At 43.5% G+C, this 16,834-nt stretch overlaps 1 long non-coding RNA gene across 2 annotated transcripts; it reads left to right on the plus strand.

Moving 5' to 3' along the window:
- Nucleotides 1-1,507: 1,507 nt before the first annotated feature.
- LOC125548318 lies at nucleotides 1,508-16,831 on the plus strand. 2 transcript variants are annotated; one of them, XR_007300993.1, is made up of 4 exons: nucleotides 1,599-1,655; nucleotides 2,258-2,741; nucleotides 5,451-5,708; nucleotides 16,485-16,831. It is a non-coding gene; the product is annotated as an uncharacterized LOC125548318 (long non-coding RNA). The 2 variants fall into 2 exon arrangements; XR_007300992.1 differs by lacking the exon at nucleotides 2,258-2,741 and having other exon boundaries at nucleotides 1,508-1,655; nucleotides 16,485-16,830.
- The last annotated feature ends 3 nt before the right edge of the window (nucleotides 16,832-16,834 follow it).

Genomic DNA, 16,834 nt, shown 5'->3' on the forward strand with positions numbered 1-16,834 from the left:
TAAAAATTAAGGATCAAGTACTCTTGTCTCATTGATCATTACAAGTTGTAATATTCAGGATTATCTCATGCAGTGTTTATCAATATCCAGGATTAGGAAAAAAATGTACTCCTATCTTGCAACTTTGTTTCAGCTTCAGGCAAAGTGCACAGTTAAGAACCTCATGCTGTTGTGAGAGAAACTTAGAACAGTCTTTACTATCTTTTTTTTCTTGACAATCGTATCTTGCCTGAATCAATTCAGTACTCATGTTCAGATAACTGAAACTAGACACTGTCTTGTAGTGGATGTATAGAGTTCACCAAGAAATCCAAGGTTGTGAGCAAGACGGCAGCTTTAGAATTGATGATCAAGTACTCTTATCTCATTTATTACTACAAGTTTCACGATTCAGGAATAGAGCTTTCATCCGTGGCGCGGCCGCCTCCTTCCCCTCCCTCCACCACATGCTGCCTGCCGGATCTCGCCGTTGAGCGCATCGGCCCGCCGTCTCCAACCACCCCCGTCTATGATCCGAGCCGACTACAGGGGGGCCACCACTGCCACCGAGGACAAGGTCGCCTGTGGAAACCACCGCTACCTCCGGTCCTTCGATCTCTCCCCTTTTCGCCACTCCTCACGGCCCGCTCCGCACGGCTCGGCCTTCTCGGCGGGGGTTTGCTTTTTGGCGGAGAGAGGCGGGCGGCAGGCGCCATGGTGCCGATCCAGTCATCATTGGTATTCAAGTTGCCACCTAACGAATCTGTTTTTATTTCTTATTAGGTACCTGAAAGACTGAACCTGATCTGATGAAGTTGCTTGTCAGACTACCTTCCTTTTATGAACTCGAAGGTCAAGAGACCAAGGTATCGTGAGGAGTGCATATGGCCTGATGTTCCTTGTGTGTATCGCGAGGATTTGGGAGCATCGGCGACGGACAATTAACTAGCTAGGTCATGGTATTACGATGAGCCAGGTCATGGTACACAGGTTAACTACACAAGCTTCTGGTGTTTTATTGTTGGTCGTTCCCGTCCACTGCTGCCAACAGTCAATTTTCTGCAGGGTTTTTATTTCTTTTTCTTCCATCGAAAGCTCCTTTTTGCCACTGATTAATTAGTTGATGCATGTGGAGATTTTCAATACTAGGAGAACCAAGTTTAAATATGTGCAATTCCATCTATCTAGCATCAATGTCGGGTGAGGTTAGACTACAAGAAAGACTAGATATTAAGCTTGTCCATTTTGTCTACACCTTTTGAATCTGAAGTGACTACTGTTGTAAATAATGCTACTTGAGTACCTGGTTGATTGGTTTTGTTATTGTGGCATTGAGTAGCCTACTACATTAGTGGTGTCAGCTATATTTTGTAAGTTTGTTATCGATTCCATTTGGGTATATGTGTGTGTGATTGAAAAATAATGGTTTAGATATGAATTGCTACAGTTTTATATAATACTCTTTGATCTATGCTGCTAGGTCTGCCACTGCGTGCATGACAACATGAGGTGCCGCAATCGGCGTGGTATGCTGGTGGATGATGGCGACAGTTAGATGGTTGGCAAGGATTATGAGAGGTCGGCGAGCAGCACTCCTTCCTCTCTTCCCTGTGGAGAAGATGACCTGCAGCTCATTGACTGTTGAGTTCCCTCGAGTCTCTCTTTCTTCCGGCAAGGTAAAGTTCAATTTTCTGGTGACCATGTTTATTAAATTCTATGGTAGAATCCATATTGATTCTAAGATGACATTATAGTGCATTTTTGTCCAGACATATGATTTTTCATCATCTGGTGTATGTCGATATAGCACAGCCCACACATACCCTCCTACCCTGAGTAAATCTGAATCCCCATTTTTCAGTTCTGAACTCCAAAATGTCGTACTCAAATGGCTTGACCCCAGATCCATGTTCTGGACTCTTGATATTTTGTGAGGCCTTTTCATTTAGCTGCTCAATTTACATATGCAGAAAACCACTCTCTGGATGCGTGCATTTCTGGCTGTACCTGAAGCTCTCTCCAACAATCTCCTTCTACATCCATACTTATTTCATTAACCAAAACCTTGCGTTTATCACAATACCTATTTTAAGCTCACTCAGGATGACAAATATAGTCACAAAGTTTTTTGGTTCTTCGGTGTTGATAAAAAGAACACCTTTTTTCTATTTCCTCTGATCCTTGTTTAGTAACTACAACTCTCATGTTGTATTTGCTTTTACTTTTTCACCTCACCGTGAGTATCTTTTTGACTCATTCTTTGCTCACTATTGTTCAGATTCTACATCAAGGCTTGTGGCTTACCTTATGGATCTTAATTAAGTCACCCCTTGTAATTTCCTAAGGTGCTACCTCATCATTCTTAGGTGGCTCCTTTTTTTCCATTTTGTGGCAGTTGATAGTTGTGTGGTACATGGATGGGTGAGCTACTTATTTAGCCTATCAAAGAATTATCTCACTAGATGTACGTAGGGAAAGAGAGCTCTTATATTGACACTCCTAGCACTTGATATAGCGTAAGCTTTTTTTCAAGTTGTTTATAATCTTGTGCTAGAAAATAACAATCATAGATTGCTAGGCATTTGCCATATTGCCATGCTAACTGAAAATTGATGTAATCTCTGGTCTAAAATGTCGTAGCTTGTTCTTTTGTACTTTCATACACTCGTACTGACTACACATAATGTCAAATGATGCGAGTGTCGGTATATATCATCTATGGAGGTGCTTGTGCTATTGGAATTTCACCAGTTGCTCCAGAGGTATGCTTTGTGAAAAATACTTCATTAGTATATCATCATTAAATGATGCACTGTTGTTTTATAGTGGAGTGTGATATAGATCAGATTTCTTTTTGTATTCATTTCTGCTATTGTTTCCTCTGTTCCTTTGATGGTTTCGATGACTCTTACTATATATAATACCATAAAATATAGTTTTTCAATCACACACGCAATTTACAGTGGCGAGCTACCAGAATTTTTGTGTGTCAAAAAACAGAGTTTTGAGTGGTTCTGTACTCTTTCGAATGTAATTTTTTTTGAAAATTTCAAGAATTTCTTCCAGTTTTATAAACTGAACTCCTACATTAAGGTGTCCAGAATTGTTTTACAATGTGGAGTTTTGTGAATCCAAAAAAATGATTAGCATAGATAACCACTACATACAGTACATGAAGGTTGGTTATGCATGGAGAATGAGGTTAGTATTGTTAGAAGTTAGAACTGGGAGTTTTCCAGCACATGACGGTTGCGGCCGTCTTCCAGCATATTGTTGCTTTTCAGCAGAAGAAGATGTTCGTCTCTTTGTCTTATGGACTTCAATAAGGTCGATGGTAGCTTGCTGAATAGGTTAAGGGAGACCCCACAGATTTCTAATGACCACACAGGGTATTCTTGCTGGCGCTGCTGCTGGCAGAGGCGCGTGGTTGACAGGAGGAGCCAGGGAGTCATGACGGTGGACATGTGGATGTTATCATGGCATTGACACATTTCGCTCTACCAACACTGCATACCAACATGACTGAATGTTATCGTGCCTTAGATGCCCTATCAAATTCTTTCTTGAATTTTTCCAATCACCTGCCCGACCCCCGCGTCGCCCGAAGCGGGCGACACGGGGGAACCCTAGCCGCCGCCCCCCGAAGCCTCCCCTCGGCCCACTCCCGCGCCGCCGCCGCTGGAGGGCTGGCCGGCGAAGCCGCGCCGGACCCTGGGATGGCGGCGGCGGGGCCTTTCTTTGCCGACCCGCTCCCGCTTCGGGCTTCCCCACCCCCATCTAACCGCTCCATCATCCCCGCCGCCGTCGGGCTGGCCGGTGCGGCCGCGCCAGGCCCTCGATCTACTCCGACGCGCCCCATCCCGCGCTGCGCCCCCTCCCCCCCGAGCTACAGATCCACATCCCCTGGTTGCACAGGTTGCTCGGCGGCGGCTGCCTCCCGCAGCGCGCCTGCCGGGAGCGGGGCTGGCGCGAGTCCCCTTCCTCCCCTTGCCTCCCCTGCAGGTGTGGCTTTGGCTCGGCAGCCATGGACATGCCACGTCCCACTCTCCCCCATGGTTGGCCGATGCAGCTCCAGATCCGGTGCTCTGCGTGTGCTGCGTCCCTTCCAGCTCCTCCGGTTCGCCAGCCGTTTGGTGGCTCCGCACCATCCCCTGCAGGTGTTCTCGGTTGGTCGGCATCCACCCCGGCGCGGCTCTGGCTCCGGCTTGCTCCTGGAGCTGCGCCTCTTTTCCGGCTCCTTGGCTTGTTGGCATCTCTGCGGCTCTGGTCCGGACGGCCCGGATCTGCGCTCCTCTCCAGATCCTGGCTTGTCCGGGTCCTCGGCCACCTCCGCTTCCCCTACACCTCCTCCCATTTTCTCCCAGCCGCCTAACCTCGCCCACCTCCTTCCGCGTGATCCGTAGCTTGCGCGTCCGGCGGCGTCCGGTGCTTCATTTGGCAGCGGCCGTGGCTCCCTTTCCCGTGGTGGCGGCTCCGACCGACGACTTGGCTTCCTCTTCTCTGAATCTTGCTCCGATGGCTTGGGATTGCTCAGACTCTGGCCAGGAGAAATCCTTGCTCGATCCTTCGACGCTAGCAGCAGCGACACCCACGGGTGTCGTCCCCTTCTTGGAGGCGCTGCTATGGCCGGCGTATGTGCCCCTCTTCGAGCATCGGGGGAAACCCTAGATCCGGCTATCCAGATCGGGCGGCGACGGCGTCTCGGCGTCGTTCTCCTTTGTGAAGGCGCTGTCTTGTTTGCTCGCGGCGTCCTCGACGGTGGTTTTTGAGATGTTGGTCGTCATGTTGTTTTGGTTTGGGTTGCTTCCTGGGAAGCGAGTTTTTGCTGTGTTGTTTTTCTCTCTGGGCCGAGCATCCCATGTCTCTCTGCTTCGGGCACCATGTTCACGCATGTCGCGTTCGTGTCATGTGTTGTACCATCACCTGTACTCACTCTTATCTTCTTCTATCAATGAAATGATACGCAACCTTTGCGTATTCGCGAAGAAAAAAAATCTTGCTTGACTTTTTGGTTTTGTATGCTCGGATTGATGTTTCAGTTCCTACATGGTATTTCTCATGTGGAGTTGAAACCACACTTGGTTGGTCCAATAGCAAATAATCACATGTTTCACTCTGAAATCATATTGCATATAGAGTGATGTTACGTTCTTGTGCAAATTACTGCACACATATACATGGAGTTACCTGAAAAAGTCTCACACTTGGGCTCCTGCAAGTAACACTGTCTCTCGCTTGTAGAGTTTGCAAGTGGTTATAATTGTCATACTACTAGGTAACAACCTTACTCGAATCAGCCTTGACCTTGTATAATATACATAGTAATATGGTGCATGGTATTTTTTAGTGAATTTGATCAAAACTGTTATTTTAAGTACATTTGTACTTTAGTTGTTTATTCAAATAAATTTCCCAGTAAGTTGATTTTCTAGCATGGTCATAACGTTGACATTATGAATTGATTTGTGAAGCACAAAAACACAATAACAGTTGGGAGGGTTGCTTTGTATCCCTAGACCCACACCCACACCCGACCACCATCTCCCATTTTCCTCAGTATCACGACCTGATGCGACGTTGGCAGCGCAATCAGTCGGAGGAGGCCAGCGGTGGCGATGACGGCAATGCGATGGGGAAAGGTTGCTCGTCGTCGCGGCACCAGCAATTCCACGATCGCATAATACCCGCATGTTGATGACCTCCAGGACTCTCCGGCCTCCTCCCTCCAGGTACCTCTCCGGCTCCTAACCGTTTCTCAAGTTCACAGTTTATTACTATACTACTATTGTTTAATTAGATGGTAACATAAAACTTGGAGTGTCTGATAGGAGTTCTTATTCACTGTTTGAGATGCTAACTGGGACGGAGTGAGTAAAAAATGCCTAGAATAAAGAAATGATGAGTTGTATTGTACACATTATTGTAGTTACAGATTATGTTTAAAATCGATCATTACTTGGGATGCTGCCAACAGGCAGGGTCGATGGAACATTAAATTGCCAAATTGCTTTTCCCTCTTCTTCACGTGTTAGGAATATATCTTTAACAATAGAATTGTAGTGCAGTCATTCTTGCAGTTAAAGATTATGTTTAAAATTGATCATCACTTGGGATGCTGCCAACTTGCAGGGTCGATGAGACATTAAATTGCCATATTGCTTTCCCCTCTTATTCACCGTTGTAAGCTTGGTTCTCGAGGAACTTCTCATTGTTGTACATGTAGGTTGTGGTGTAGGATCTAGAAGTAGATGTGTCTAGAGGGGGGTGATTAGACACTTAATGCTAAAGTTGCAATTTTTAAGCTTTTTCGGTTTAAGTGGAGTTTAGGCACAATTTCAACACACACAATACATATCAAGCAAGCATGCAAAGGGTATATGAGCAGCGGAATATAAAGCATGCAACTTGCAAGAATGTAAAGGGAAGGGTTTGGAGAATTCAAACGCAATTGGAGACACGGATGTTTTTCCCATGGTTCGGATAGGTGGTGCTATCCTACATCCATGTTGATGGAGACTTCAACCCACAAAGGGTAATGGTTGCAAGAGTCCACGGAGGGCTCCACCCACAAAGGGTAACGGTTGCGCGAGTCCACACAGGGCTCCACCCACGAAGGGTCCACGTAGAAGCAACCACCCACAAAGGGTCCACGAAGAAGCAACCTTGTCTATCCCATCATGGCCATCGCCCACACAGGACTTGCCTCACTAGCGGTAGATCTTCACGAAGTAGGCGATCTCCTTGCCCTTACAAACTCCTTGGTTCAACTCCACAATCTTGTCGGAGGCTCCCAAGTGACACCTAGCCAATCTAGGAGACACCACTCTCCAAGAAGTAACAAATGGTGTGTAGGTAATGAACTCCTTGCTCTTGTGCTTCAAATGATAGTCTCCCCAACACTCAACTCTCTCTCATAGGATTTGGATTTTGTGGAAAGAAGATTTGAGTGGAAAGCAACTTGGAGAGGCTAGAGATCAAGATTCATATGGTAGGAATGGAATATCTTGGTCTCAACACATGAGTAGGTGGTTCTCTCTCAGAACATATGAGTTGGAATGGTGTATGTGTTCTGATGGCTCTCTCTTCGAATGAAGAGGAGGTGGAGGGGTATATATAGCCTCCACACAAAATCCAACCGTTACACACAGTTTTCCAATCTCGGTGGGACCGAATCAACAAACTCGGTCGGACCGAAAATGTAAACCTAGTGACCGTTAGAGATTTTCGATGGGACTGACATGCAACTCGGTAGGACCGATATGGTTAGGGTTTGGGCATAACGTAATCTCGGTGAGACCGATTACACAAACTCGGTGAGACCGAATTTGGTAATTAGCTAACCAGAGAGTTGGTCAGGCAAACTCGGTGGGACCGATTTGCTCTTTCGGTGAGACCGAAAAGTTACAAAGGGGAAACACTGAATTTACATTGCAATCTCGGTGGGACCGATTCGCTCTTTCGGTGAGACCAAAAAGTTACGAAAGGGAAACAGAGAGTTTGCAATCCCATCTCGGTGAGACCGAGATCCCTATCGGTAGAACCGAATTGCTAGGGTTTGGCAGTGGCTTATGACAAGTGAAACTCGGTGGCGCCGGATAGGAAGAATCGGTAGGACCGAGTTTGGCTTAGGGTTTAGGTCATATGTGGAAGTGGGAAAGTAGCTGAGGATTTTGGAGCATATCATTAAGCACATGAAGCAAGAGGCTCATTAAGCAACACCTCATCCCTCCTTGATAGTATTGGCTTTTCCCATGGACTCAATGTGATCTTGGATCACTAATGTAAGATGAAGAGTCTTGAGCTTTAAGCTTTAGCCAATCCTTTGTCCTTAGCATCTTGAAGGAGTTCCCACAACCTTTAGTCCATGCCACTCCATTGTTGAACTTATCTGAAACATGCTAGATAAAAATGTTAGTCCAACAAGAGATATGTTGTCATCAATTATCAAAACCACCTAGGGAGCACTTGTGCTTTCAATCTCCCCCTTTTTGGTAATTGATGGCAACATACATCAAAGCTTTAGATAAAGATATAAAGAACGGCAAGTAAAGCTTTGGAAGGACATGTAACAAGCATAGGCTCCCCCTGCATGTATGCACTTATGTAAATATGAAATATAGAGGCATGTGAGAGCATAACCATGACCGAGTAGGCAATGTGTTACATGTATCTTGGCCATATGCATCAGAGCAAAAGATTATCACGGAAAATACCTTCATGCTCATGAGTCCTTCTCGCAAACAGTATGTACATAAGCAAGAACTCCTCATACTCATGATTTTGATGCATATACTTACCTTGTGGTCTTGAGTTGGCTTAGGATGAAATGAACCTGCACAAATAAAGTTAGATAACACAGGTACATCCACTAGCCAGAGCAAACAAAAGAAACCACAAGAATACCAAGACTGGGATGACATGTAGAGAGTGAGTACAAGGTACCACATTGAATTCAACATGTCCCGAAGAGTAAAGATATGCAATGAATTTGACTGATTTCTTTCCCTTAGGTGTCTTGCTCCCCCTGAATCTTACATGGGATATTGGGAGAAGATGGGGAACAGAAAATTAGAGCTGAAAGATACAAATGGATAGAACTTAATGCAAATACATGTCTTTCCCCCCAAAAGACATGTGACATCTCTCCTCTTGAACATCAAGCATCTGGGATCTTCTTGAACATCAAGCATCTGGGATCCTTGAGTATTTTCTCTCCCTGGAAATTTCTCTCTCCCCCTTAACAACATCTGGGATCCTTGAGACTTTCTCTCCCCCTTGAGGTCTCTCTCTCCCCCTTAATACTTTCTCTCTTGTAGGTTTGGTCCTTGAGACTGTTTCTCTCCCTTGATGTGATCTCTCTCTCCTACAAGCTTTGATGTGATCTCTCTCTCCCCCTTTGACATCAATTTCCAAGAAGGTTTTTCCTGGAATCCGTCGAATAGGTTTGGTCTTGAGATTCGGCACAAAGCAGAGGATAAAATTTTGATGCTTGTAGAGGACAAAATTCATTGAGTGGAGCTGGATCAGAAGAAATGTAGAACAGGTGGCAAACTGTTTTTCTGATTGCAAAGTCGGTGGCACCGAGTGGCATATTTCGGTGGTACCGAAAAGATTCGGTTGGACCGAAAATTGCAAGTCGGTGAAACCGAGTTTACACAGAGAAGAACACTTGTCACCTCAGCTCACTAGTCAAGTAAGATCTCACAAAGATTTGCAATGAATTAGCTGAAGGATTTGCAAGGAATTAAATGCAGAAAATGCAGAACAAAAACAAAGAGAAAAGAGAGGAAACTGAAAGATCTAGATGAAGTTTTTTTTTTGAAAAAGAGAAAGAAAATAAACATGCATGAGACAAATGCAATAACACAGAAAAGAACACAAGAGAACTTCATCTAGAGTTGGGCGGTGACATAGTCACCTATGTTAGAGTATATTGACTTAGGAGTCAAGTGAGAACACTTGATCATAGGTCATACTCATCGTTTAAGCTCAAAATGGGGTTACCATCTTTCGTTTAAGCATCTTGATGTATTCATATCTTGTTGAGTTGCTTTGACTCATGTCTTGGAGTAAAGCTTCTCTAAGATGGAATAACATACCTTGGGTGGTGGTGTGGTTCTTGCTCATGTAGTTGAACTTGTGTGGGTGCTCAAGGCTGATGTAGCTCATCAAGAGTTGGGAGCACCACTTGGAGTTTGAGTTCATCTACCTACATGGGTTAGTTCTTGCAAGGAAGAGCACTTGTGTATCCAAAAATGACAATCATGAGGCTTAACATAGAATTTGTCAAAGGATATGTTTGAATGGTTTTGTGCTTCCTTGTCTTCAACCACTATTGTGTAGAGTCTTGGTCTTGTAGAGATTGCTCAAGATGTGAGTGAGTCGCAATCTCATGGAATTAGATTCAACCAAGCACCTACATGGGTTAGACAACATGCAAGGTGCAAATGTATCCAAGACATAAGATAGTTATCATAAGAGATATATCATGGATTAGTCATAAGCTCATGTCTTGCATGTATCCAATGGAGTTTCTACTCCAAGTTCGAAGCATCAATGATGTTCAATTCTCCTCTCAACCTGCAAAACACTTTCTCATCAAGTGGTTTAGTGAATATATCCGCTAATTGCTTATCGGTGAGAACATGCTTAAGATTGATGTCACCCTTAGCAACATGATCTCGAATGAAATGATGAAGAACTTCAATATGCTTAGTTCGAGAATGTTGTACAGGATTATGACCAATTTTGATAGCACTTTCATTGTCACAAAGCAGTGGAACATGTTTCACATAAATCCCATAATCTTTAAGAGTTTGGGTCATCCAAAGTAATTGAGCACAACATGAACCAGCGGCAATGTATTCCGCTTCGGCGGTGGATAAGGATACCGAGTTTTGTTTCTTGGAAAACCAAGACACAAGAGATCTACCAAGAAATTGACAAGTACCCGAAGTAGACTTTCTATCAACCTTGTCTCCGGCATAATCCGAGTCAGAATAGCCAACAAGATCAAAAGAAGACCTCTTAGGATACCAAATGCCAAAATTTGGTGTATGGATTAAATATCTCACTATCCTTTTCACAGCCTTAAGATGACAATCTTTAGGAGCATCTTGATATCGTGCACACATGCACACACTTAGCATAATATCGGGACGTGAAGCACATAGGTATAACAATGAGCCAATCATAGAGCGATAAACCTTTTGATCAACCGGTTCACCATCTTTGGTTAAATCATTATGTCCACTAGTAGGCATGGGTGTAGACATACCTTTGCATTCTTGCATATTGAACTTCTTGAATAAGTCCTTGGTGTACTTTGTTTGAGAGACAAATGTACCTTCCTTAGTTTGCTTGATTTGCAACCCGAGAAAGAATTTGAGTTCACTCATCATAGACATCTCAAACTTTTCTGACATTAGCTTTCCAAACTTTTCACTAAAGAGAGGGTTAGTTGAACCAAATATGATATCATCAACATAAATTTGGCATACAAATAGTTCTCCATTAACCCTTTCAGTAAAAAGAGTAGAATCAATTTTACCAATTTCAAAACCACTTGTAGTAAGGAACTTGGTCAAGCATTTATACCATGCTCTAGGAGCTTGTTTAAGACCATAAAGAGCTTTGTGAAGTTTGTAGACATGATTTGGTTTCTTAGGGTTGATAAAGCCGGGAGGTTGTTTGACATAAACTTCCTCCTCTATTTCACCATTTAGAAAAGCACTTTTAATGTCCATTTGGTACAAGGTGATATTATGGTGATTAGCATAGGCAAGTAAGATGCGAATGGACTCAAGTCTAGCAACGGGAGCATACGTCTCACCATAGTCCATACCTTCGACTTGTGTGTACCCTTGGGCGACGAGACGTGCTTTGTTGCGAACCACTTGTCCATCTTCATCTTGCTTGTTGCGAAACACCCATTTGGTACCAATGATGTTGTGGTTGTTGTCGGGCTTCTCGACCAATGTCCAAACTTGGTTTCTCTCAAAGTTATGTAGCTCTTCATGCATAGCGTTTATCCAATCGGATCTTCCAATGCTTCTTCAACCTTCATCGGTTCAATGCTAGAGATGAATGAATAGTTTTCACAAAAGTTAGCTAAACGAGTTTTTGAGCGAGTGATTCTCCCGGTTTGAATATCATTGTAGATTTGCTCGACGGGATGTCCTTAGCAAATTCTTGCTCGAACTCGTGAGAGCTTTTGCTTGGGTCTTCGTTGAACATCTTCTTCATCTTGTTCTTCTTCTTGGCCTTCTTCATTGTTGACGTCGTCGTTCTCTTGTCGTGGTGGAGAAGGAGGTTGTTGATGTTCGTCTTGACGTATTTCCTCGTTTTCTTCATCTTGGTGTGTCCCACTTGTGGATGCTTCCGTGTCGATTCTTGGTTCACCTTGTCGTGAAGTAGAAGCTTCCACTTGGACGGATGAAGTACTCTCCTTCACCTCCGTTGGACGAATTTTGCCAATGGACAAGTCTTGAATTGCTTCTGAAGGGTCTTTGTCTCCTACATCAATTGGCAATTGCTCTACTTGCGAGCCATTAGATTCATCAAACTTCACATTTACCGTCTCTTCAACCTTTCGGGTGAAATTGTTGTAGACACGGTAAGTGTGAGAGTTTGAGCCATAACCAAGTAGAAAACCTTCATGAGATTTAGGAGCAAACTTTGAATGAAGATGCTTATCAAGAATGTAGCACTTTGAGCCGAATACTCGAAAGTATCCAACTTGGGGTTTGTTACCGGTGATAAGCTCGTATGCCGTCTTGCCGAGTAGCTTGTGAAGATACAAGCGATTTGTTGCGTGACAAGCTGTCTCAACCGCTTCTGCCCAAAAGTGCTTCGGCGTCTTGTATTCATCAAGCATCGTTCTTGCCATTTCGATGAGCATCCGGTTCTTCCTCTCAACAACTCCATTTTGTTGAGGTGTGTACGTAGCCGAGAACTCATGTGAAATCCCTTCTTCATCAAGAAAGGTGTCCACATTTGCGTTTTGAACTCCGTTCGGTTGTCACTCCGAACCTTCTTGATCTTCACGTCAAACTGATTTTGGGCCTTCCTAGCGAAGTTTCTGAAGATCTTCTGGACCTGCGACTTGTCATTAAGAAAGAACACCCACGTAAATCTTGAAAAATCATCAACTATAACTAGACCAAAAGAATTTCCACCGAGACTCTTGTAGGCGTTGGGACCAAAAAGATCCATGTGAAGTAGCTCGAGTGGCCTCCTTGTGCTCATGATGTTCTTCACGGGATGTCTTCCTCCAACCTGTTTACCTGCTTGACAAGCACTGCAAAGTCTATCCTTATCAAATATGACATTGTTGACTCCAAGGATATGATTTCCTTTAATAAGCTTGTCAAGGTTTCTCATGCCAACGTGACCTAGTCGTCTATGCCACAACCAACCTTTTGAGGATTTAGCAACAAAGCAAGTTTTAGGTTGTGCCTTTTTAGAGAAATCGACAATGTAAAGATCACCTCTACGCATACCCGTAAAGACCATTTTATGATTGTCTCGACGAAATACTTGGCAATCTACCTCAGTAAATAGGACATTCAAACCGAAATCAGCAAGTCTAGATACTGAAAGTAAGTTGTAGCCAAGAGATTCAACGAGCATGACATTTTGAATGGAACTATCATGTGAGATGGCCACCTTACCAAGGCCAACCACTTTACCCTTTGAATTATCACCAAAGGTGACATGTTTTCGAGGGCCGTCATTTTCAGCAAGCTCACGAAACATCTCTTCATCTCCGGTCATATGATCAGTACATCCACTATCAAGAACCCATTCCTTTCCTCCTGATTCATATCCCCGAAGATTTGCCATAAGACCAAAATGTCTCATTGCATCATCAAGATCGAAGTCACTATCATCATCATCATCATCATCATCATCATAATATTCATGTTCATCATGATCTTGTGACTCATCATTTCCTAGAGAGGGTAATTCATTAGATAAATGATCATCAGAGTGGTCGCTTTTATGAATTCTTATAGCTTTGAATATGATATCATTAATGATTCCAACATCTCCTTTAGCATGCTTAAGATTGGTAAGTTCAAATAGACGATTACCAAAACTAGGATCACTAGAGTTCATCTTACTCAAGGCAATAGATTTATGGAGAATTTCATCCAAAGTTTTCAAGGAATGATCAGGAAATCGTTCCTCAAGAAATTTCCATATAGTATAGGCACAATTTTGAGTAGGCAAACTAGCAATCAAATTTTTGGGCAATCCTCTAATGATGAGCTCAATAGTTCTAAGATTGCGAATCATGTCAATATCTTCATCTAGGGTAGGATGCAAAGGATCAATATGAGATGCACAAGGGCTAGCAATATACTTGTTCAAATGATATTGATTGAAGATTACAAGCATCTCATTTTTCCACTCATGAAAATACTCTCCATCAAGAATAGGCACTCTATGTCTAAGACTCCCTAATGTAGACACATCCATCTTCCTCCAATGGTGATTAAACCAAGGCAATGGAGACCAAAGCTCTGATACCACTTGTAGGATCTAGAAGTAGATGTGTCTAGAGGGGGGTGATTAGACACTTAATGCTAAAGTTGCAATTTTTAAGCTCTTTCGGTTTAAGTGGAGTTTAGGCACAATTTCAACACACACAATACATATCAAGCAAGCATGCAAAGAGTATATGAGCAGCGGAATGTAAAGCATGCAACTTGCAAGAATGTAAAGGGAAGTGTTTGGAGAATTCAAACGCAATTGGAGACACGGAGGCTCCCAAGTGACACCTAGCCAATCTAGGAGACACCACTCTCCAAGAAGTAACAAATGGTGTGTAGGTAATGAACTCCTTGCTCTTGTGCTTCAAATGATAGTCTCCCCAACACTCAACTCTCTCTCATAGGATTTGGATTTTGTGGAAAGAAGATTTGAGTGGAAAGCAACTTGGAGAGGCTAGAGATCAAGATTCATATGGTAGGAATGGAATATCTTGGTCTCAACACATGAGTAGGTGGTTCTCTCTCAGAACATATGAGTTGGAATGGTGTATGTGTTCTGATGGCTCTCTCTTCGAATGAAGAAGAGGTGGAGGGGTATATATAGCCTCCACACAAAATCCAACCGTTACACACAGTTTTCCAATCTCGGTGGGACCGAATCAACAAACTCGGTCGGACCGAAAATGTAAACCTAGTGACCGTTAGAGATTTTCGATGGGACTGACATGCAACTCGGTAGGACCGATATGGTTAGGGTTTGGGCATAACGTAATCTCGGTGAGACCGATTACACAAACTCGGTGAGACCGAATTTGGTAATTAGCTAACCAGAGAGTTGGTCAGGCAAACTCGGTGGGACCGATTTGCTCTTTCGGTGAGACCGAAAAGTTACAAAGGGGAAACACTGAATTTACATTGCAATCTCGGTGGGACCGATTCGCTCTTTCGGTGAGACCAAAAAGTTACGAAAGGGAAACAGAGAGTTTGCAATCCCATCTCGGTGAGACCGAGATCCCTATCGGTAGAACCGAATTGCTAGGGTTTGGCAGTGGCTTATGACAAGTGAAACTCGGTGGCGCCGGATAGGAAGAATCGGTAGGACCGAGTTTGGCTTAGGGTTTAGGTCATATGTGGAAGTGGGAAAGTAGCTGAGGATTTTGGAGCATATCATTAAGCACATGAAGCAAGAGGCTCATTAAGCAACACCTCATCCCTCCTTGATAGTATTGGCTTTTCCCATGGACTCAATGTGATCTTGGATCACTAATGTAAGATGAAGAGTCTTGAGCTTTAAGCTTTAGCCAATACTTTGTCCTTAGCATCTTGAAGGAGTTCCCACAACCTTTAGTCCATGCCACTCCATTGTTGAACTTATCTGAAACATGCTAGATAAAAATGTTAGTCCAACAAGAGATATGTTGTCATCAATTATCAAAACCACCTAGGGAGCACTTGTGCTTTCATGTGCAAAATAGAAATAAAATCTATTTGTTCATTCTTCTACTGTACCTCCGATCCATCTCCCACGGTTCAGAAAATTTCAGTTATGTGCTTAAATATTAGGAAGCCATCATCTTCTAAAACATATTGTTACCTACTCAAACATATTGTCTTCCTTTGTGTTTCCGATAAATTATTTATAAAAACACACGTAAAACAGAAGTTGCAGAACCTGCATTGGACCATGCTCATTTGCTTTGTCCATTTTTTCGAAGAAATAACACTCTCCAGATTCCTAAGCATTCAGAATTATGACTTAGTGTGCTATTACATTTCCCAGTATCAGACGCTATATTTTTTGTGGGAATCATTGACACAGTTCAAAGACGGATGGATGAAGTGGCGCCAAGCTTCTGGCATTCTCTATGACAAGAGAGTGCCACAAAAGCTAAAAGACAAGTTCTACAGGACGGCGGTTCGACCTGCAATGTTGTATAGCGCTGAGTGTTGGCCGACTAAAAGGCGACATGTTCAATAGTTAGGTGTGGCGGAGATGCATATGTTGAGATGGATGTGTGGCCACACGAGGAAGGATCGAGTCCGGAATGATGATATACGAGATAGAGTTGGGGTAGCACCAATTGAAGAGAAGCTTGTCCAACATCGTCTGAGATGGTTTGGGCATATTCAGCGCAGGCCTCCAGAAGCTCCGGTGCATAGTGGACGGCTAAAGCGTGCGGAGAATATCAAGAGAGGGCGGGGTAGACCGAATTTGACATGGGAGGAGTCCGTTAAGAGAGACCTGAAGGATTGGAGTATCACCAAAGAGCTAGCTATGGACAGGGGTGCGTGGAAGCTTGCTATCCATGTGCCAGAGCCATGAGTTGGTTGCGAGATCTTATGGGTTTCACCTCTAGCCTACCCCAACTTGTTTGGGACTAAAGGCTTTGTTGTTGTTGTTGTATTGACACGGTTCCTTCAGAAAGTTGTATCTCTGAAATGTACAAAGTGCTCTTATGTAATTCTACCATCCATTCTGATGTTGAGGCAAATATACATGTTATGCAGGCGTACTATTGTTCAAGATAGTGTGTGTGACATATGTGGGAACGGGGAGGAAGATGAATATCATGTTGTTATATCATGCACAAAAAGTAAGGCGTTGAGATTTGCCATGAGGAAAGAGTGGAGGCTTCCAGAAGAAAAGGAGTTCTGGTACACTGGAACAGACTGGCTACAAATCCTACTGGACAAGTATGATTCAGAGATAAGAAAGAAAAATCTGCTGTTGTTATGGAGAGCCTGGTTTCTATGAGATAACTGTATCCACAGTGATGGCAAAGAAACCATTTCGAGATCGGTGATGTTCCTTGTGCAGTATGAGGAGGAAATCAGGAATTTGTCACTATCTGTTGTTG

The sequence above is a fragment of the Triticum urartu genome, chromosome 3 (assembly GCF_003073215.2).
Source record: "Triticum urartu cultivar G1812 chromosome 3, Tu2.1, whole genome shotgun sequence".
Lineage (NCBI taxonomy): Eukaryota > Viridiplantae > Streptophyta > Magnoliopsida > Poales > Poaceae > Triticum > Triticum urartu.